The sequence below is a fragment of the Scyliorhinus canicula genome, chromosome 7, assembly GCF_902713615.1.
Source record: "Scyliorhinus canicula chromosome 7, sScyCan1.1, whole genome shotgun sequence".
Taxonomy (NCBI): domain Eukaryota; kingdom Metazoa; phylum Chordata; class Chondrichthyes; order Carcharhiniformes; family Scyliorhinidae; genus Scyliorhinus; species Scyliorhinus canicula.
In genome coordinates this window covers 77,465,964-77,487,982 of record NC_052152.1, presented here as the reverse complement: position 1 = coordinate 77,487,982, position 22,019 = coordinate 77,465,964, and the positions used below count along the sequence as shown (strand labels likewise).

At 43.6% G+C, this 22,019-nt stretch overlaps 1 protein-coding gene and 1 non-coding gene across 5 annotated transcripts in view; both read right to left on the bottom strand.

Annotated features, from left to right (window-relative positions):
* Positions 1–22,019, bottom strand: part of LOC119969061 (interleukin-1 receptor accessory protein-like 1) — a 1,781,127-nt gene that overhangs the window by 1,286,936 nt on the left and 472,172 nt on the right. The gene's annotated exons all lie outside the window — the stretch shown is intronic.
* Positions 18,957–19,027, bottom strand: trnag-gcc. Its single transcript has one exon. It is a non-coding gene; the product is annotated as a tRNA-Gly (tRNA).

Below are 22,019 nucleotides of genomic sequence, written 5' to 3'. Positions count from 1 at the left end.
TCCCCAGGCAACGCGTTCCATATATTTACCACCCTCTGTGTAAGAACCTTGCCTTGCACATCTGTTCTGAATTCTTCCCCGCACACTTTAAACTTATGTCCCCTAGTACTTGACTCTCTTACCCAAGGAAACAGTATCTGACTGTCCACTCTGTCAATGCCACTCATAATCTTGCAGACCCTATCAGGTCGCCTGTCAACCTCCATCGGTCCAGTGAAAACATACCAAGTTGATCTAACCTCTCCTCATAGCTAATGCCCTCCATACCAGGCAACATCCTAGTAAACCACTTCTATAAACTCTCCAAAGCATCCACATCCTTCTGGTAGTGTGGCAACCAGAATTGTACACAATATTCCAAATGAGGCCTAACTAAAGTCCTGTACAGCTGCAACATGACTTGCCAATTTTTATATTCAATGCCCTGACCGATGAAGGCCAGCATGCCGTATGCCTTCTTGATCACTTTATCTACCTGTGTGGCCACTTTCAGTTATTGGTGGACATGCACACCCAGATCTCTCTGCCTGTCAGTACTTGCAATAGTTCTACCATTTATTGTGTAATTGCTACATGCATTGGACCTTCCAAAGCGCATTACCTCCCACTTGTCCGGATTAAACTCCATCTGCCATTTCTCCGCCAAACCCTCCAACCAGTTTATATCCTGTTGTATCCTCTGACAATCTTCTTCACTATCCGCAACGCCATCAATTTTTGTGTCATCTGCGAACTTACTAATTAGACCAGCTACATTTTCTTCCAAATCATTTATATACACTATAAACAACAAAGGCCCCAGAACTGATCACCCTGGAATGCCGCTAGTCACAACCTTCCATTCAGAAAAACAGCCTTCTCCTGCTACCCTCTGAATTCTGTGCCCAAGCCAGTTCTGTATCCAACTTGCCAGCTCGCCTCTGATCCCATGTGACTTCACCTTTTGTACCAGTCTACCATTAGGTACCTTGTCAAAGGCTTTACCGATGTCCATGTATACAGCATCTACTGCCTTTCCCTCATCTATCATCTTTGTCACTTCCTCGAAAATATCAATCAAATTAGTAAGGCACAACCTCCACTTCATAAAACCATGTGTTCCATCACTAACAAGTCCACTTGTTTCCAAATGTGAGTAAATCCTATCTCTAAGAATCTTTTTCAATAATTTCCCTCCCACTAACATAAGACTCACCGGCCTATAATTTCCTGGATCATCCTTGCTGCCATTCTTAAACAATGGAACAACATTGTCCTGCAGCAAATCACAAGCATTGCTGAGGTGCAGCCCCAGGAGATTACCCGTAGCTTCATGGAATAGAATCCTGCTGTCCTTTCTCAGGAAGACTACGTTCATCCTCCCACAATACAAATACTGTAAGATGGTAATAATGAGAACAAGAGGGAAGGTACGTGAGAGGGTTGAGGGCAGGAAGGTTTACATGACAAACGGGATGATCGTACAAAGCAAAAAGAGATGGTTGTGGAACAGCTAAAGTAACAAAAGATACATCTAAAGGAGGTATAAATTAAAAAGGGAGAATTATTACCAACAACTGCTGTTCAAAACCAAATGACATTAAAAAAAGTGGAGCTTGGGGTAATATAAGTTAGAATTTGAAACTATTGAACATAGAAGAGCCGAATGCAACAAGAGGTAGTGTTCCTCGTGCTTACACCGAATTTCATTCCAACAGTGTAAGAGGCTGAGGACAGAGAAGTGCAAGTGGGAGTGAAGCAGAGTTAACCCTCTTGTTTGTTGTACTGACTCAAATGCAGATGGCACAGAGGACTGCTGCAGATTGATGGCTTCATGACTGGTGCTGCCAGAACACTGGGCAGTAATCTGCGTGATCTCTCACCAGCTGGTTTTTCCTTTGGGTTGCACGACAGGTCAAGAATTGACATTTTGTCTTGCACATGTGTGCACTTAATGCCACCCTGCACCGTGGGGAATTCTGCAATCCTGGTGAAGTTGAGTGTTCACTCTGCCTGTTTCTTTCTGGATGAGAGACGGAAATTTATTCAGCTATCTTGGAACACAGAAGCTCAGTGACCTCCCTTAGGCAACAGTGACAGCAAACTTGAGATGTTGTAAAAGTTGCCTGGAAGGAGGCTGATACAGTCACCCTGACAGCCATTTGCAATGAACATCCTCACCCTGCTTGGAGGCTGCGGTTGTGACTGCTGCAGGTACAGATTTCATTGAGGATGTACTTTATGGAAGCACGGATGTTTCACACATGGTTCCTCACTGAGAGTTAGGCAGGACAATTGTTCCCTGAACACCATGGCTGGATCTGATTTTCATGCTATTCTTCTTCTCTTCCTTCACCTCCCAGTTCTTTTTATTATCCCACTAATCTTGTGTTCTAAGGGTAATGCCACTCATGCTCCCATGTGTAAAATCCACATTGTAAACACAAAAGCCCTTGAAATCACAGCCTTTGGCTCCTGCCACAATGCCCTTATGGAATTCTACATCAACTAGGGCAGCAGGGTAGCATGGTGGTTAGCATAAATGCTTCACAGCTCCAGGGTCCCAGGTTCGATTCCCGGCTGGGTCACTGTCTGTGTGGAGTCTGCACGTCCTCCCTCTGTGTGCGTGGGTTTCCTCCGGGTGCTCCGGTTTCCTCCCACAGTCCAAAGATGTGCGGGTTAGGTGGATTGGCCGTGATAAATTGCCCGTAGTGTCCTAATAAAAGTAAGGTTAAGGGGGGGGTTGTTGGGTTACGGGTATAGGGTGGATACGTGGGTTTGAGTAGGGTGATCATGGCTCGGCACAACATTGAGGGCCGAAGGGCCTGTTCTGTGCTGTACTGTTCTATGACTCTAGAGACAGCACTCCCTGCAGGATGAGCGAATGCCTCATGACCCTATGGCTCACCCTGACTCAGAAGCAGCACATCACAGCCGTCAGTGCCTAAGCCCCAACCCTAGATGCAACAGACAAGACAAACAAGGAAGTCTACTCCAGCCTCGACTAATCGCTGTCCTGCATCCCAAAGGGTGACAAGCTGATTCTCCTCGGTGACTTCAATGCTAGGGTCGGGAAGGAGGCAAACAATTGGAAAGGCATGTTAGGCAGGGAAGGTGTGGGGAAAATAAACAACAACAGAGTCCACCTTCTGACAAAATGTTTGGGACATGGCCTAGTCATCACGAGTACCCTGTTCCGCCAGAGGGACAAACAGAGACGTCATGGCAACACCACCACTCCAAGCACTGACACCTAATAGACTATATTATTGTCCAAGCAAGGGACCGCAAAGATGTCTGCATCATCCATGCCACAACCGGTGCCGATGACTCCTGGACTGACCACTCTAATCCGCTCTACCATCTCCATCACCCTGGCCCAAACTAGCACAGGCAGAAAAACACTGCTGCATGTGATTCAACGTTGCTGGCCTCAAAGAACCTGAGAGGAAAGAGCTACTCAATCAACACCAAACAGCTATATTCAGTGTTGTTGCAGTTGTACCCATCCAGGTATAATGTAAATAAAAGTACAGGAGCATGACTGAGGAGTGAGAGATTTTTAGAAACTAGCAAAGGACCACCAGAAAGTGGGTAAAAATGGAAATAAATTGAATGAGAGTAAAATAGCCAGTAATACAAAACAAATGCCAAGAGCTTTTCTCAGTATTTAAAAGGAAGTGAGCAACTAAAGGAAATGTTGGTCCTTTAGAAGCAGACACAAGATAAATTATCATGGGGAATGAGGAATGGCAGAGGCAATGAGCAAGCGTCTGTTTTCATGTCCATGTCTTACGCCCATGAATGCATGATGAAAATGGACATTTTTTACTTTTTACAGCTGCATTGGGTATGGGCACATTACCTTGAAAAAGTGGAATCCAGAGAGTAAAGCAAATCTCTTTGTAGTTTCTAAACAGAAAAGGACATACACATCTCAGCATGTCTCTGGAAAGGCATTCAAATGTAAATTACCTTTGAAGACTTTCCATTCAGCGACTGAAAGTAAAAATGGCTGTCAGGCTTGCTACCCCCATGAAGACAGGATTGCAAATAGAAACATTTTGGAGGCTAGTCATAGCTGGAATCTTGATGGGTTATCAAGGCATTCAAGGATCCTCCACTGTGTGGCAAATTGCTCAGCCATCAGCCCATTATGTAGGCAAAGGAAAACATAAATACTGGCCGCAACTGTGCCACGCTGCCCCGACGCTGGCGCACAATTCTCTGAGGTGCGGAGAATCACCGCCATTTGCACCGGCGCGTTTGGCGCGGCGCAGGTCGTGGGCCGCTGTCCGCGGCTGCACCGCCGATTCTCCAGCTCGGACGGGCCGAGCGGCTGCGCGGAAATGGCAGAGTCCCGCCGGCGCCGTCCACCCCTGGTCGCTGCCAGCGGGAACTCTGCACGAAGGGTCGGGGGCGGCCTGTGGGGCGGGTGGAAGCACTCCTTCACCGGGAGGGGGCCTCCGATGGGGTCTGGCCCGCGATCGGGGCTCACCGATCAGCGGGCCAGCCTCCCCCCCCCCCCCCCCCTCCCCAGGCCTACTTTGTTCCACATCTGGCCCCAGAACCCCCCGCGCCATGTTGTTTCGGGGCCGGAGCGTTTAAGAAGTCCCCCGCACATGCACGGGTTGGCGCGGCCCAACTGCGCATGCACGGGTTGGCGCGGCACCCATTTGGCACTGGGAAAGGAGGCTGGAGCGGTGTGGACTGCTCCATTGCCGTGCTGGCCCCCCTCAGTTGTCCCCGCGCCCGTTTCACGCCGTTGTGAAACGCGACGGTGTTCACGACAGCGCGAACACTTAGTCTCTATTTTGGAGAATCGGGTCCACTGTTGCCACATGACAGGAACTTGCTTGTAATAGAAAGTACCTTAATACACAAGGACAGTCCAGGCAAGTTGGTCTAGGACAAGGACCTTGGAGGGAACTCAACTTGCTCAAAAATGAAAAGAGCTCTACCTCAAAAAAGCCATCTTCGTCAGAGAAGATAAGGTTTTCTTATATCTGTGGGTTATCATTTGGACTACTGGGGCTACCATTTAGAAAAGCCTGAAACTATGACTGCTTAGTGTATTCTTGTGAATACACCACCATTGGTTGTTTTTCAATGAACTGAAAGAAAATTTCTAGTTCTGCATTCCTTTTGACAATCTTCGTGGAGAAGCAGATTAATATTAACTTTTGGGACTTGAAGTAATTTAAGTGTATGTTACATCATTGGAAATTATTTTTTCTTGTGGGGAATTGATGTTAGTTGCAAACATTTCTGGGTGTTGTGACAAATGAATGTTCATCTTATCTTTTGATTTAAACTTGCAAGAAAGTGTTTCATTGTCGTTCTTAAATATCACAGCACTCAAGGGGTTAAAACACTCTTTCTCAAGATTATATCTTGTTGCAGTCAGTGAAGAGGCGGTAAAAGGCAGAAGATGTACCGTAGCTCTCCCCTGTCTGTAACAGTAGAAGACACAAGGTGCATAGCAGAAACAGAGGGTGACAAAGTGCCTAAAAATAGTGAAGAAATTAAGGTGCAATATCAACAGAGAAAAAAAGATTGAATAAACTTGAGGGACTAAAATTTAACAAATTCTCGGGTCTTGATAGCCAACATCTGAGGGCTCTAAAAGAGATAGCTGCAGAAATAATGGATGTGCTAGCGAACTGTTTTCCAACGTTTCTTAGATTCAACAACAGTCACATCAAATTGAAAGCTGGAAAATGCTACATTCCTTTTTTTTTAAAGGTGGTGGTGAGGGGGTGCGGGATTGAATAAAATAGGGAACTATGGGCCAGTTAGCTGAACATCGATTATTGGGAAGTGTTAGAATCTATTATTAAATAAGCCGTAATAATAAACTTTTACAGTATGCCTAGAACAAGTCAAAATGGTTTTACAAAAGGAAATTCTGTTTGACAAATTTACAAGCATTTTCTGAGGATGTAACTAGTAGGGTAGATGAAGAAAAACCAGTAGATGTACGATATCTTGATTTCCAAATGACATTTGATAAAGTGCCCCGCAAAAGGTTAATAGGCAACTTAAGGCTTCACAGAGTTGAAAGATAAAATATTATAATGGATGGAGGATTGGACAGTAAGCAGATAGTGGGCATAATTGAGGAAATGTCAAGTTGGCAGGCTATGATTAGTGCACTTTCTTTTTGCAATCTGTATTAATGACTTTGATGAAGAGACAGAGAGTAATGCATCTATGTTAACTGATGGTACAATGCCAGGTAGAAAGGTGTGGGGACAACACAGAAAGACTGCAAAGAGATAAAGACAGGTTGAGTGAGTGGGCAACAAGTTGACAGATGGAGTTCAATATGCAAAAATGTGAAGTTAATCACTTTGGTCATAAAAGTAGAAAAGGAGAATATTTTGCACAGCTGAAACGTTTAAATGGTGATGCTTAAGGGCCTTGAGTGAGTTCATACAAGGATCACAAAGAGTTAGCATGCAGGTGCAACAAACAATTAGGAAGGCAAATGATACTTTGACCTTTATGGCTGGAATAAATGAGTCTTGCTACAGTTGCACGGAGTTTTGGCTGAGACCACTTCTGGAACACTGGGTGCCGTTTTTGGTCTCCACATTTATATGCTTGCATTAGAGATGGTACAGCAAAGGTTCACTCAATTGGTTTCTTGGATGTAAGGATTGTCTGGGGTGGCACGGTGGCACAGTGGTTAGCACAGCTGCCTCACAGCACCAGGGACCTGAATTTGATTCCGACCTTTGGTGACTGTGTGGAGTTTGCACGTCTGCATGGGTTTCCTCCGGGTGCTCCAGTTTCCTCCCACAATCCAAAGATGTGCAGGTTAGGTGGATTGCCCGTGCTTAATTTCTCCTTAATGTCCAACAATGTGCAGGTTAGGTAGGGTTACAGGATTTGGGCAGGCGTGTATGCCAAGGTAGAGTGCTCTTTTGGCTAGTCAGTGCAGTCTTAATGGGCTGAATAGCCTCCTTCTGCACTGTGGAGATTCTATAGAGAGAGGCTGAGTAAATATGGCCTATATTCTCTGTAGTTTCGAAGAATGAGTGGCAAACACACATGGTTCTGAAGGATTTGATAGAGTAGAGGCCGATTGTTTTCACTGGTTGGGGAATATAGAACATGGGGATACCGTCCCAGGAAAAGGAACAGCTCATTTAGGACTGAGATGAGGAGATGTTACTTCGCTCAATGGGTTGTGAATCTTTGGAATTCTCTATCTCAGGGGGTTGTAGACGTGCCATTGTTGAATATAGTTAAGGCTGGAATAGACAGTTTTTGATCTCTCACTTAAGCGAGTGGTATGGGGAATAGAGGGGGGAAAGGTGAAGTTGAAGACCAATATCAGCCATGCTTAAATTGAATGATTAAATTGAAGGCTTGACAGACCATGTAGTCCAGTCATTTTCAAAGTCAGGGTCGCGACCCACGGGTGGGTCACGGGCGAGTGTCAGAGGATTTGTGGACCGATCGGTTGGGACATTCCTGATTGCGTGAAGAAGTGCCCAATGGCCGTGATTGGATTTAAAAAATGCTGGCCGCGAGTGGCTTTCGAGAGTTCCGGCCATCCCGTGCATGCGTAACCGCTCAGTTGAATGTAGCAGTGTGTAGGCCAGGAGCCCAGAGGGGCAGACCGCCTCCTCCATATGTTAGCACGCTTTTCCAGGAGCAGATATTTTTTCAAATCGATTAGTCTTCCCGCCAGAAGCGGCAGCAGAGAGCAAGACACGCACCCGGTATACTGACGTCACATACTCTAGATGTGAAATTATTGAAAAGAGCTTTCTCTGTTTTGTAGCTGCCAGTAAGCAAGCTATTGTGACTATGTGATGAACTGAAGATGTATCTCTTTGGAGTAAGAAAGAGAGGACTGGAGACACAAACAGAATCTCACAACTGAATCTGCTGGAGACAGATTCACAGGAGAGCCCATGGCAGGACATAGCAGCGCTAATGTGAGCTCCAGGATCTCTGGCGAACAACCCATACAGAAATGCAACATTGAATGACAAAGCAAGTGAGATTGTGAGGAGCACGCAGGCTCATCTGTTGCATTAAAAGTAAGCGTAAATGGTGGATCTCAAAGTTTGGGCGGCGAGGGTCGCGAAGCTCGGCAGGTTGGTAACAAAGAGTCCCCAGAAAAAAAGTTTTAAAAACACTGATGCGGTCTACTCCTGTTCCTATTTCTTGTGTTTTTGTGCTCTTGAGCAGCAATTAAGTTTTACCACATTGTTATGAAGAGTATAAATTCTCTTACATTTATGTGGGGAAAGCCACTTTGTTACATTGCATTTTATTATAATAAGAAAATGAAATTATTTCTCTTACTTACGTCGATCACTAAGATAGCAATTCAATTCGCTATCTCTAGAGGACTTGTGATATGCTATATAACAGAATTTTGGCTTGTAAGCAAATATGCAAAACATTGTACTCTTCCTTTCTCAATAATTCATCAGAAGCACCTGATGAATACCATTCATCAGGTGTTATTCTTGTTATTCATGAGGTATGTTTCTGATATAATTACTGATAATTATATTTGGTTTTGTATGAAATTACTATTCAATTGATATAATTTATGAAACATTATATGGTGTAAATATATCATAATGAAATGCAAACAATGGCATTTGTACAAATAGAGAAATAAATAAATCCTATCTCCAGTGCAGTTTGCCTTGATGCTGGCACTTGTTAGTTTAAAAACGATTGTCATCACATTTAGCAAGTTGTCTCCAACTGGCCTCCCAACTCTTCACAGGACAGTTGTCTTGCTGAAATATTCATCAAGGTCAAATTTATTTTGCAAAGAAAAATCCACATTATGAACACAAAATATGTAAAAATGCACTTTCCAACAAGAACCATCACACAATGATATTGTTTGAGTCAGATATCATGACAATCTCATTCTCCACGAGAATCAGAATTGAAAAAATTGCAAATGCTTTAAATGTCTAAATCATTCAAAGTGCGCATCACGTTCCAGCTACTTAAAATAAGTTTATCACCAATTCTTTTCAAGGTGTTTTGCATCTTTAGTTATTTTTCACATCCTCTATGCTCTATTTATTTCACACCTTTTAAAAATGTGGAGCCCAAGTCTTTTGAAATGGGTTTTGCACCATTCTGATGTGTCTATTCTTTCCTTAACATGTTGATTGAGATAACATAACAAGCTTTTCTTTCATACTACTTCCCTTTTGCAAAAGAAAATGAATAAACAAATATTAAGGGACGCGGGGTTAAAAATGAGTTGAGCATAGATTGTTCTGGAACTACCACATGCAGAAACACAATGGTTGAGTGGCATTTTACTTTGCTGAATTTCCAACATTCAATTGATAACACCTTCAACTCCAGCAAAATGTATTATGTACGAGTCAAGAAATAAACATTGAACTGCAAAGCATTTTAAGATCCTAAAGCATCGTGTGACAACTTTGTTTCATCTCAACAGCACCTGTCGTCATGTTGCACCCTCAATCATTTATACAAGCTGAAAAATAAAATAGGTTAACCTTCAGTCACATCTGCTCAAGATCAATCCCAACATCCACCTATATGTATTTTCAGTGGAAATCACTAGGTAATAATGAGTAGGATCCTGGCTGATTTGTTACTTCCTAACACTGTCCCTTGCATCTAAAAATTGTGTTCAAGCCACATTATAGATTTTGAGCAAGTAATTTAGGCTTGTATCGCAATACTCTGTTGAGAATGCTGAAATATTGAGGCTTTCGACTTTCAAATGAGACTAAACCAAGTCTGGCCCAACTGTGTATTTAAATAATCTCACGGTGCCGTTTGAAGAGAAGCACCTTTTTTCTGACCAACATTTGAATCTCAAATACCATCAAATAAAATTAACAAACTGATCATTTATCTTATTTCTTCACTTGGATGCCTTGTTGTCTTCAGATTGGCTGCCATCTTAGTTTTGAAGCACGACCGTGATCAGTTTTTCTTTATTCTCTGTGGGTGTCACTGGCAAAGCTAGCATTGGTTACCGATCCCTAATTGCCCTTGAACTGAAAATTTCAGGTGGTAGTTAAGAGTCAACTGTATTGCTGTGGTCTGGAATCACATGCCTTTCCCTAAATGGCGTTGTGAACTAAATTGATTTTTACTACAATCAATGATAGTTGTCATGGTCACCATTACTGAAACTATCTTAATGTGTTTTTAATTTAAATCCCCAGCGACCACAGCTGGATTTGAACCCATGCTGTCAGAAAATGAGCCTGGGCCTGCAGATTACTAGTTCTGTGACAATGCCATTGCTCCCTAGTACTTTGTGTGTTCGGTTCTCTCTGGCCTCTGACCAAGAATAGACAGACTTCGCAGTGACACTAATCTGATAAACAAGCTGATATCTCACTGATTGATAAATACCTCACAGATTATCTGAAAGAAAACATCTGACTTATATGAAACCATTATTGAAACACACTATGCACACCCTCAGTAAGGTTATGGAAAAACTAAACTAACTGCTGTGTATTGTAACCAATGGGCTCTGTGTAGAATGTCACATCATTATGTGGTGACATCATCAGAGGCAGTTGGGAGATTTCCCTCTCTTCCATCTTAGACTATGAACAACATTTCTGCAAAAAACTTGTGCCAACTGTTTAAGTAACCTACAATGTGGTAACCTAGTCTCTACTGTGAAGTAAAAGTAAAGCCCCTTAAAACACAACAGCATTAAAGACCAAGCTGGCGATGAAGATGTTTTTTCCAGTAATAGAGGGGAGAAAACGACTCAGACCATCTGGACCTCGCAATGAAAATCAATTTTCAGGTGACCATTCCACCATCCATACGTGCAGTAAAACTGGGGGTTTAGCCTTGCTCAGATTGCATATTAATTTTAGAAGTGATAGAAAGCACTCAGGGACGTTTTTTTTTTCTCCATGACCGTGGACATGGAGTACTCGGAAAGTTGGAGGCGAGAAAAGAGATATCTCTTTCAGCCAGAGCGTTGTGCCAGTTGATTTGCACATTCGGTGGGCTCAGAAAAAAAAGATTCCCTGGAGGAGAGAAAGCGAGGAAATAAGGGGGTAGACTTGAAAAAAACAGGTTACTTATTGAGCTCCACGCTTCACATATGGCGGACTGCAGCATTGGATCAACGAACCCGGAAAGAGAGAGAGAGAGAAGGCACACTGCTTTTTGGAAATAACTGTCGAAAAAGGAAAACTAACATGACCGTAACCAAGATTAAGCAGAAGATGAGTGAATATAAGAACGCACCCAAATCCAAAGAAATCATATGGTATATTATTGATGCAAGGTGAGACACATAGATTTTGGGTCTATCTGAAACTGAATGGGAACAAAATTAAAATGGAAGTAGATACACTCCATCTCTCACCTCTGAACATTTATGTCAAAAAAAGCTCAAAAATGTACCATTAAAACCATCTGATATGGGACGCAATCTAACAAAAAAAGGAGTCTTTTCTGGGAGGGATCAGATGGATCGTTCCTGGTGCTGTGACCCTGCTATCTAACATAACTCTGTTTTTTATGGACCTCAATGGGAAACGCCCTGCCATGGCCGCACTCAATCGCATTTCCCGGTTGCACAATTCTGGTTGCCACACTACCAGAAGGATGTGGAGGCTTTGGAAAGGGTGCAGAGGAGGTTTACCAGGATGGTACCTGGTCTGGAGGGTGTTAGCTATGTCTAGAGGCTGAATCACCAATTTTAGAGGGTTCACTTGGGGAAGTAGCAACAATATATATATATATTTTTAAAGGGCCTAACGTGTATTTAATTTTTCTTTTTTTTCCTCTTTAAATCTCTTTGGTAATTCAGATCAGAGGGGATGGAGGCTAGGGGAGTTGCATGCTCCTCCTGTAGGATGTGGGTGGTGAGGGATACTACAGGTGTCCCCGCTGACTACACCTGCGGGAAGTGCACCCAACGCCAGCTCCTCAGAGACCGTGTTCGGGAACTGGAGCTGGAGCTGGATGAACTTCGGATCATCCGGGAGGCAGAGGGGATGATAGAGAAGAGTTACTGGATGGTAGCCACACCCCAAGGTACAGGACAAGACTTGTAGCTGGGTTACAGTCAGGGGAAGGAAAATAAATGGGCAGACAGTGCAGGGATCCCTTGTGGCCGTTCCCCTTCAAAACAAGTATACCGATTTGGATGCTGTTGGGGGAATGAACTACCGGGGGAAGGCCTTAGCAGCCAGGTCTCTGGTACTGAGCCTGGCTCTGTGGCTTGGAAGGGAAGGGGGGAGAATAGAAAAAGCAATAGTGATAGGAGACTCAATGGTTAGGGGAATGGATAGGAGATTCTGTGGTCGTGAATGAGTCTCCTGGAAGGTATGTTGCCTCCCGGGTACCAGGGCCAGGGATGTCTCGGATTGAGTCTTGAGGATTCCTAAGGGGGAGGGTAAGCAATCAGAAGTTGTGGTGCACATAGGCACCAACAACACAACTAGGAAAAAGGGTGAGGATCTAAAAAATGATTTTAGGGAGTTAGGTTGGAAGCTAAAGAGCAGGACAAGCAGAGTAGTTTTCTCAGGATTACTACCTGTGCCACGTGCAAGTGAGGCAAGGAACAGAGAACACGTTGCTACAGGACTGATGCAGAAGGGAAGGCTTCAGATATATGTGGATAATTGGGATATCATCTGAGGAAGGTGGGACCTGTATATGAAGGATAGATTGCACCGAAACTGGAGGGACACCAATATCCTGGGTGCGAGGTTTGCTAGAGTTCTTCGGGAGTGTTTAAACTAGTTTGGCAGGAGGATGGGACCAGAACTATGGATCAGAGGATAGGTAGCTGTTGAACAGGCAGAAATAATATGCAGCGAGTCTGTGAGGAAGGATAGACAGTTGATAGCGCAAAGTTGCACTCAGTGGAATGGGTTAAAATGTGTCTGTTACAATGCAAGGAGTGTCAGGAATAAGGGAGATGAACTTAGAGCATGGATCAGTACTTGGAACTACGATGTTGTGGCCATTACAGAGACATGGACTTCACAGGGGCAGGAATGGTTGTTAGATATTCCAGGGTTTATATGCTTTCAGAGGAATAGGGAGTGAGGTAAAAGAGGAGGGGGAATGGCACTGTTAATTAGGGAGCGAATCACAGCTGCAGAAAAGGAGGTAGTTGAGGAGTGTTTGTCTAATGAGTCAGTATGGGTGGAAGTCCAAAACAAGAAACGAGCAGTCACTTTATTGGGAATTTTCATTAGACCCCCCAATAGCAGCAGAGAGATAGAGGAACAGATTGCGCAGCAGATCTTGGAAAAGTGCAGAAGTAACAGAGTTGTTGTCATTGGTGACTTCAACTTCTCTAATATTGACTGGAACCTCTTTAGTGCAAATGGTTTGGATGGAGCAAATTTTGTCAGGTCTGTACAGTAAGGATTCCTGTCTCAATATGTAGGTAAGTCGACTAGGGGGGAGGCCATATTGGACTTGGTGCTCATCAACAAACCAGGCCAGGTGTCAGATGTCTCGGTGGGAGAGGAGTTTGGTGACAGTGACCACAACTCCTTGACCTTTACCATAGTCATGGAGAGGGATAGGAACAGAATGTATGGGAACAGATCCCATATCTGAGGTGAAATTATAATGCTATTAGACAGGAGCTGAGGAGCATAAAGTGGGAACAATTGTTCTTGGGGAAATGCACAACAGTAATGTCGGGGTTGTTTAAGGAGCACTTGCTGCGAGTGCTGGGTAGTTTTGTCCCACTGAGACAAGGAAGGATTAGTAAGGTGAAGGAGCCTTGGATCACAAGAGAAGTGGAGCTTCTGGTCAAGAGGAAGAAGGAAGCTTACATAAGGTTGAGGAAGCAAGGATCTGACTTGGCTCTAGGGGTTACAATGAGCGAGGAAGGAACTCAAAAATGGACTGAGGGGAGCTAGAAGGGGGCATGAAAAAGCCCTGGCAGGAAGGATTAGGGAAAACCCCAAGGCGTTCTACACGTATGTGGGAAATAAGAGGATGTTCAGCGTGAAAGTAGGGCCGATCAGGGATAATGGAGGGAACATGTGCCTGGAGTCTGAGAAGATGGGCGAGGGCCTAAATGAATATTTTGCTTCAGTATTCACTAGAGAGAGGAACCTTGTTGCTTATGAGAACAGTGTGAAACAGGTTAATAGACTCAAACAGGTTGATGTTAAGAAGCACGATGTACTGGAAATTTTGAAAAGCATCAGGATAGATAAGTCCCCTGGGCCTGAGGGGATATACCCAAGGTTACTATGGGAAGTGAGGGAGGAGATTGCTGTGCCGTTTTCGATGACCTTTGCATCCTCGCTCTCCACTGGACTAGTTCTGGATTATTGGAGCGAGGCGAATGTTGTTCTCCTGTTCAAGAAATGGAACAGGGAAATCCATGGGAATTACAGACTCGTCAGTCTTACGTCTGGGGTGAGCAAAATATTGGAAAGGATTCTGAGAGATAGGATTTATGATTATTTAGAAAAACATAGTTTGATTAAAGATAGTCAGCATGGTTTTGTAAGGTGCAGGTCATGCCTCACAAATCTCATTGAATTCTTTGAAGATGTGATGAGACACATTGATGAGGTCGTGCAGTGGATGTGGTGTATATGGATTTTAGTGAGGCATTTATAAGAACATAAGAACTAGGAGCAGGAATAGGCCATCTGGCCCCTCGAGCCTGCTCCGCCATTCAATTAGATCATGGCTGATCTTTTGTGGACTCAGCTCCACTTTCCGGCCCGAACACCATAACCCTTAATCCCTTTATTCTTCAAAAAACTATCTATCTTTACCTTAAAAACATGTAATGAAGGAGCCTCAACTGCTTCACTGGGCAAGGAATTCCATAGATTCACAACCCTTTGGGTGAAGAAGTTCCTCCTAAACTCAGTCCTAAATCTACTTCCCCTTATTTTGAGGCTATGTCCCCAAGTTCTGCTGTCACCCGCCAGTGGAAACAACCTGCCCACATCTATCCTATCTATTCCCTTCATAATTTTAAATGTTTCTATAAGATCCTCCCTCATCCTTCTAAATTCCAACGAGTACAGTCCCAGTCTACTCAACCTCTCCTCATAATCCAACCCCTTCAGCTCTGGGATTAACCTAGTGAATCTCCTCTGCACACCCTCCAGCGCCAGTACATCCTTTCTCAAGTAAGGAGACCAAAACTGAACACAATACTCCAGGTGTGGCCGCACTAACACCTTATACAATTGCAACATAACCTCCCTAGTCTTAAACTCCATCCCTCTAGCAATGAAGGACAAAATTCCATTTGCCTTCTTAATCACCTGTTGCACTTGTAAACCAACCTTCTGTGACTCATGCACTAGCACACCCAAGTCTCTCTGAACAGCGGCATGCTTTAATATTTTATCGTTTAAATAATAATCCCGTTTGCTGTTATTCCTACCAAACTGGATAACCTCACATTTGTCAACATTGTATTCCATCTGCCAGACCCGAGCCCATTCACTTAACCTATCCAAATCCCTCTGCAGACTTCAAGGATCCTCTGCACTTTTCGCTTTACCACTCATCTTAGTGTCATCTGCAAACTTGGACACATTGCCCTTGGTCCCCAACTCCAAATCATCTATGTAAATTGTGAACAATTGTGGGCCCAACACGGATCCCTGAGGGACACCACTAGCTGCTGATTGCCAACCAGAGAAACACCCATTTATCCCAACTCTTTGCTTTCTATTAATTAACCAATCCTCTATCCATGCTACTACTTTACCCTTAATGCCATGCATCTTTATCTTATGCAGCAACCTTTTGTGTGGCACCTTGTCAAAGGCTTTCTGGAAATCCAGATATACCACATCCATCGGCTCCCCGTTATCTACTGCACTGGTAATGTCCTCAAAAAATTCCACTAAATTAGTTAGGCATGACGTGCCTTTAACGAACCCATGCTGCGTCTGCCCAATGGGACAATTTATATCCAGATGCCTCGCAATTTCTTCCTTGATGATAGATTCCAGCATCTTCCCTATTACCGAAGTTAAGCTTCAGCCTCTAGACATAGCTAACACTGGCTTTCTGCCTACCTCCTTTTTTAAACAGTGGCGTCACGTTTGCTAATTTCCAATCCACCGGGACCACCCCAGAGTCTAGTGAATTTCGGTAAATTATCACTAGTGCATCAGCAATTTCCCTAGCCATCTCTTTTAGCACTCTGGGATGCATTCCATCAGGGCCAGGAGACTTGTCTACCTTTAGCCCCATTAGCTTGCCCATCAATCCCTCCTTAGTGATAACAATCCTCTCAAGGTGTCATAGCCTCATTTCTATCAGTCGCTGGCATGTTATTTGTGTCTTCCACTGTGAAGACCGACCCAAAAAACCTGTTCAGTTCCTCAGCCATTTCCTCATTTCCCATTATTAAAACTCCCTTCTCATCCTCTAAAGGACCAATATTTACCTTAGCCACTCTTTTTTGTCTTATATATTTGTAAAAACTTTTACTGTCTGTTTTTATATTCTGAGCAAGTTTACTCTCATACTCATATCTTACTCTTCTTTATAGCTTTTTTAGTAGCTTTCTGTTGCCCCCTAAAGATTTCCCAGTCCACTAATCTCCCAGCAATCTTTGCCACTTTATATGCTTGGTTCCTTATTTGATAAGGTTCCCCATGGTAGGCTCATTCAGAAAGTTAGGGGGCATGAGATACAGGGAAATTTGGCTGTCTGGAGGCAGAATTGGCTGACCGAAAGAAAATATTCTGCCTGGAGGTTGGTGACCAGTGGTGTCCTGCAGGGATCTGTTCTGGGACCTCTGCTCTTTGTGGTTTTTATAAATGACTTGGATGGGATGCGGAAGTGGAAGGGTGGGATAATAAGTTTGCCGATGACACGAAGGTTGGGGGAGTTGTAGATGGTGTTGAGGGTTGTTGCAGGTTACAACAGGACATTGATAGGATGCAGAGCTGGGCTGAGAAGTGGCATTTGGAGTTCAACCTTGATAAATGTGAAGTGATCATTTTGGAAGGTCGAATTTGAATGCTGAATACAGGGTTAAAGGCAGGATTCTTGGAAGTGTGGAGGAACAGAGGGGTCTTGGGGCCCACGTGCATAGATCCCTAAAAGTTGCCACCCAGGTTGGGATTGAGTTTAAGAGCCACGAGGTTTTGCTGCAGCTTTATAAAACCCGAGTTAGACCACACTTGGAATATTGTGTCTAGTTCATTATAGGTCACCTCATTATAGGAAGGATGTGGATGCTTTGGAGAAAGTACAGAGGAGATTTACCAGGATGCTGCCTGGACTGGAGGGCATGTTTTATGAAGAGAGGTTGAGGGAGATAGGGCTTTTCTCACTGGAGCAAAAAAGGAAAAGAAATGACTTGATAGAGGTGTACAAGGGGATGAGAGGCATGGATAGAGTGGGTAGGCAGAGACTTTTCCCCAGGGCGGAAATGGCTAAAATCATTCAGATAACCTAAAACTGTTATCAATAAGGATGACCATGTATCAGAATGATCTCAAGCAATTTCAACTAAAAGCAAAAATAAATTAATTCAGCCTTGTGTAGATAAAAGGATATGGCTACATTTGGAATATTGTGTGCAACTCTGAGTACTTTGCCTTCAAAAAGACATTGATATATTGGATAAGGTTTTGAGAATAGCAGCATGCATGACTCCAGGATTTATGACCACACATTCCAAGTTGACACTGATGGACTGCGGCATTGGTCGAGGTGCCATTTTTCAGAGGAGATGTTAAATTACATTGCCTGGGAAAAGAGACTTAAATAAGAACCTGATCCTATTCTAGAAAGAGCAACAGGTTTTCCTGGTGTTCTAGCCAATATTGATCCTCCAACCAACATTGCCCAAAACAAATTAACTGGTCATTCATGTCTTTTCGTGGAAAATGAAAAGTGAAATGAAAATCGCTTATTGTCACAAGTAGGCTATAAATGAAGTTACTGTGAAAAGCCCCTAGTCACCACATTCCGGCACCTGTTCAGGGAGGCTGGTAAGGGAATTGAACCATGCTGCTGGCCTGCCTTGGTCTGCTTTAAAAGCCAGCGATTTAGCCCTGTGCTAAACCAACCCCTATTTGTAAAGAAACAGAGTTTTTCTTTAGATCTATGTTTCTGTGTGAAAATTCAAGCATTGGTCAGAATTCCAAGTGCCTTGCGATTTCATCCTGCTCCTGTGGATCAGCACTGTTCAGAATCCAGCCCGATAATAACCCATGCACATGAGAAATAGTTAGAAAATTCCCAGGAGTTATATTGTTTAACATGGGAAACAAAATTCTTGAACAAGTAGTGATTTGGGGTATTTTTTGGAAGATAAAGGCAAGTTGTCAAATCAATAGCAGATGCAGTATAATTAGGATAAGTGTGAGGTTATTCACAGATTACTACCTGAATGGTTGTAAATTGGGAGAGGGGAGTGTGCAGCGGGACCTGGGTGTCCTTGTGCACCAGTCGCTGAAGGTAAGCATGTAGGTGCAGCCGGCGGTATAGAAGGTTAATGTTGGCCTTCATTGCGAGAGGATTCGAGAGATGCTCTGATTTCCTCCCACCATTCAAAGGTGTGCAGGTTAGGTGGATTGGCCATGCTAAACCATCCCTTAGTGTCCAAAGGTTCATTGGGAGTTACAGGAATAGGACGGGGAATTGGGCCTAGGGAGGGTGATCTTTCGAAGGGTCGGTCAGACTCAATGGACTGAATGGCCTCAGGGATTCTATGATTCTATTTTATTGTCACAAGGCGGCTAACATTAACACTGCAATGAAGTTACTGTGAAAACCCCCCAGCCGCCACATTCTGCTGCCTGTTCAGATATGCTGAGGGAGAACTCCGAATGTCCAGTTCACCTAACAACGCGTCTTTCAGCACTTGTGGAAGGAAACAAATGCAAACACAGGGACAACATGCAGACTCCACACAGACAGTGACCCAAGCCGGGAATCAAACCTGGGTCCCTGGAGTTGTGAAGCAACAGTGCTACGCAAAAGAGTTGCATTGCATTGGCCAGGAATCGAACACGGCCCTCTCGCATGGCAGGCGAGCATTCTACCACTGAACCATCAATGCTGCTCTGACCCTGAAGATAGACAAGTCAGACCTTCATCTGCATCGAATTAATGGGATGCAAACCGGTTTCATGCTGCCCTCAGGTGGGAATGGTGACTTTCCATGACGGGTGGGAGAGCATGTTCTCACTGACATTTTATGCCAGTGTGGAGAACTGACATTCTGGCTCCACCTGCATTGTCCTTACCCGCCTGCAATTAAACCTGCCACGGGGCAGGATGACCGGAGGGGTATTTTGGTGGGCGGTAATATTATGCCCTGCATTGTTTCATTAGTGAAGCATAAAATGTGGTTTCGTAGTGCCAGCTATGTGAAGTAATGTTTCAGTAAGTTTGCTATGACCACCGACCCATTAAAACTTTGCTAAATATCAGACATCTCACTCAAGTCCTAGATTATGCACGAGTACTGCCATGGATGGTACATTCATTTTTTTTCTTGCTTTTTAAAAGCATAATTCACCAACCACAAACATTATGACTATTTATTCCCATCCTGCCGCTGCAATTCTAATCAGTATTTATTTCTCTTAAATTAGCGTATATATTGCTTTCTCCCATGAAATGAAATCAAACATACTCATTTACAATAGCTAAGGTGAACGGCCAGTGGTTTTCGACACTCAATTTATGTGCCTGTTGTTATTACTACTGAAAGATATTGAGGATAAGAGAAGTTCATTAAATTGATCCAACGTACCCAATTCTTGACATAAAATGGGCCTTCAGTGAAAACTAAATAATTTTTTTTTTAGTTTGTCAAGCTCACTTTTGAAAGCATTAATTTACATAACTTCTCCTCACAAATAACACAATGATTTACAACAGCAATTATCTGATAAATGTTCAGAATGAATATTAAATGTGTGTGTCAGACCAAAAAATACACTGTGCTAAGAAGTTATTAATTGGGCCGGGTATGTGCACGTTTTGAATTTAATTCCTTTCCTTCTTTCCCATTAGGTACAATTTTTGATTTTGTGTAAATATTGCCATTACCTTCCAACTCAAAAATAGCAATCCCACTGCCAGCTACTTAGTCTAATTATGTGAAGTAGATCCTGATGGGAAAATAAATAATACTTCATGCAATGCAAAAAAACTAATCTGGGAAAGCATTAATTCATAATCAAACTCAGTGGTGCCTTATTTTAATCTACAAAATATGTTGTGTGATTAAGTACTAAATTTTGAGCACCCATCCATTATTTCAATTTTTGGGATTCTGAATAAGATCAAAGAACAAAGAACAAAGAAAATTACAGCACAGGAACAGGCCCTTCGGCCCTCCCAGCCTGCGCCGATCCAGATCCTTTATCTAAACCTGTCTCCTATTTTCCAAGGTCTACTTCCCTCTGTTCCTGCCCATTCATATACCTGTCTAGATGCTTCTTAAATGATGCTATTGTGCCCGCCTCTACCACCTCCGCTGGCAAAGTGTTCCAGGCACCCACCACCCTCTGCGTAAAAATCTTTCCACGCACATCTCCCTTAAATTTTCCCCCTCTCACTTTGAAATCGTGACCCCTTGTAACTGACACCCCCACTTTTGGGAAAAGCTTGTTGCTATCCACCCTGTCCATACCTCTCATAATTTTGTAGACCTCAATCAGGTCCCCCCTCAACCTCCGTCTTTCCAACGAAAACAATCCTAATCTACTCAACCTTTCTTCATAGCTAGCACCCTCCATACCAGGCAACATCCTGGTGAACCTCCTCTGCATCCTCTCCAAGGCATCCACATCCTTCTGGTAATGTGGCGACCAGAACTGCACACAGTATTCCAAATGTGGCCGAACCAAAGACCTATACAACTGTAACATGACCTGCCAACTCTTGTACTCAATACCCCGTTCGATGAAGGCAAGCATGCTGTATGCCTTCTTCCACTCCATCAACCTGCGTTGCCACCTTCAGGGTACAATGGACCTGAACTCCCAGATCTCTCTGCACATCAATTTTCCCCAAGACCCTTCCATTGACCATATAGTCCGCTCTTGAATTTGATCTTCCAAAATGCATCACCTCGCATTTGCCTGGATTGAACTCCATCTGCCATTTCTCTGCCCAACTCTCCAATCTATCTATATTTTGTTGTATTCTGACAGTCCTCCTCGCTATCTGCAACTCCACCAATCTTAGTATCATCTGCAAACTTGCTAATTAGACCACCTATACCTTCCTCCAGGTCATTTATGTAGATCACAAACAACAGTGGTCCGAGCATCGATCCCTGTGGAACACCACTAGTCACCCTTCTCCATTTTGAGACACTCCCTTCCACCACTACTCTCTGTCTCCTGTTGCCCAGCCAGTTCTTTATCCATCTAGCTAGTACACCCTGAACCCCATACGACTTCACTTTTTCCATCAACCTGCCATGGGAAACCTTATCAAACGCCTTACTAAAGTCCATATATACGACATCTACAGCCCTTCCCTCATCAATTAACTTTGTCACTTCCTCAAAGAATTCTATTAGGTTTGTAAAGCATGACCTTCCCTGCACAAAACCATGCTGCCTATCACTGATAAGTCTATTTTCTTCCAGATGTGAATAGATCCTATCCCTCAGTATCTTCTCCAACAGTTTGCCTACCACTGACGTCAAGCTCACAGGTCTATAATTCCCTGGATTATCCCTGCTACCCTTCTTAAACAAAGGGACAACATTAGCAATTCTCCAGTACTCCGGGACCTCACCCGTGCTCAAGGATGCTGCAAAGATATCTGTTAAGGCCCCAACTATTTCGACCCTCGCTTCCCTCAGTAACCTGGGATAGATCCCATCCGGTCCTGGGGACTTGTCCACCTTAATGTATTTTAGAATACCCAAAACTTCCCCCTTCCGTATGACAACTACCGAGAATAAGTTGGTAATGTTTGCCAAAATGCTTTCTGTTTGAAGTATTTTGTGTTGATAAACGATTTAAAACTTTCAAAAACCTGAAAGTATTACAGGTGCATGTTTCATTCCCAATGAGAGAGATGCT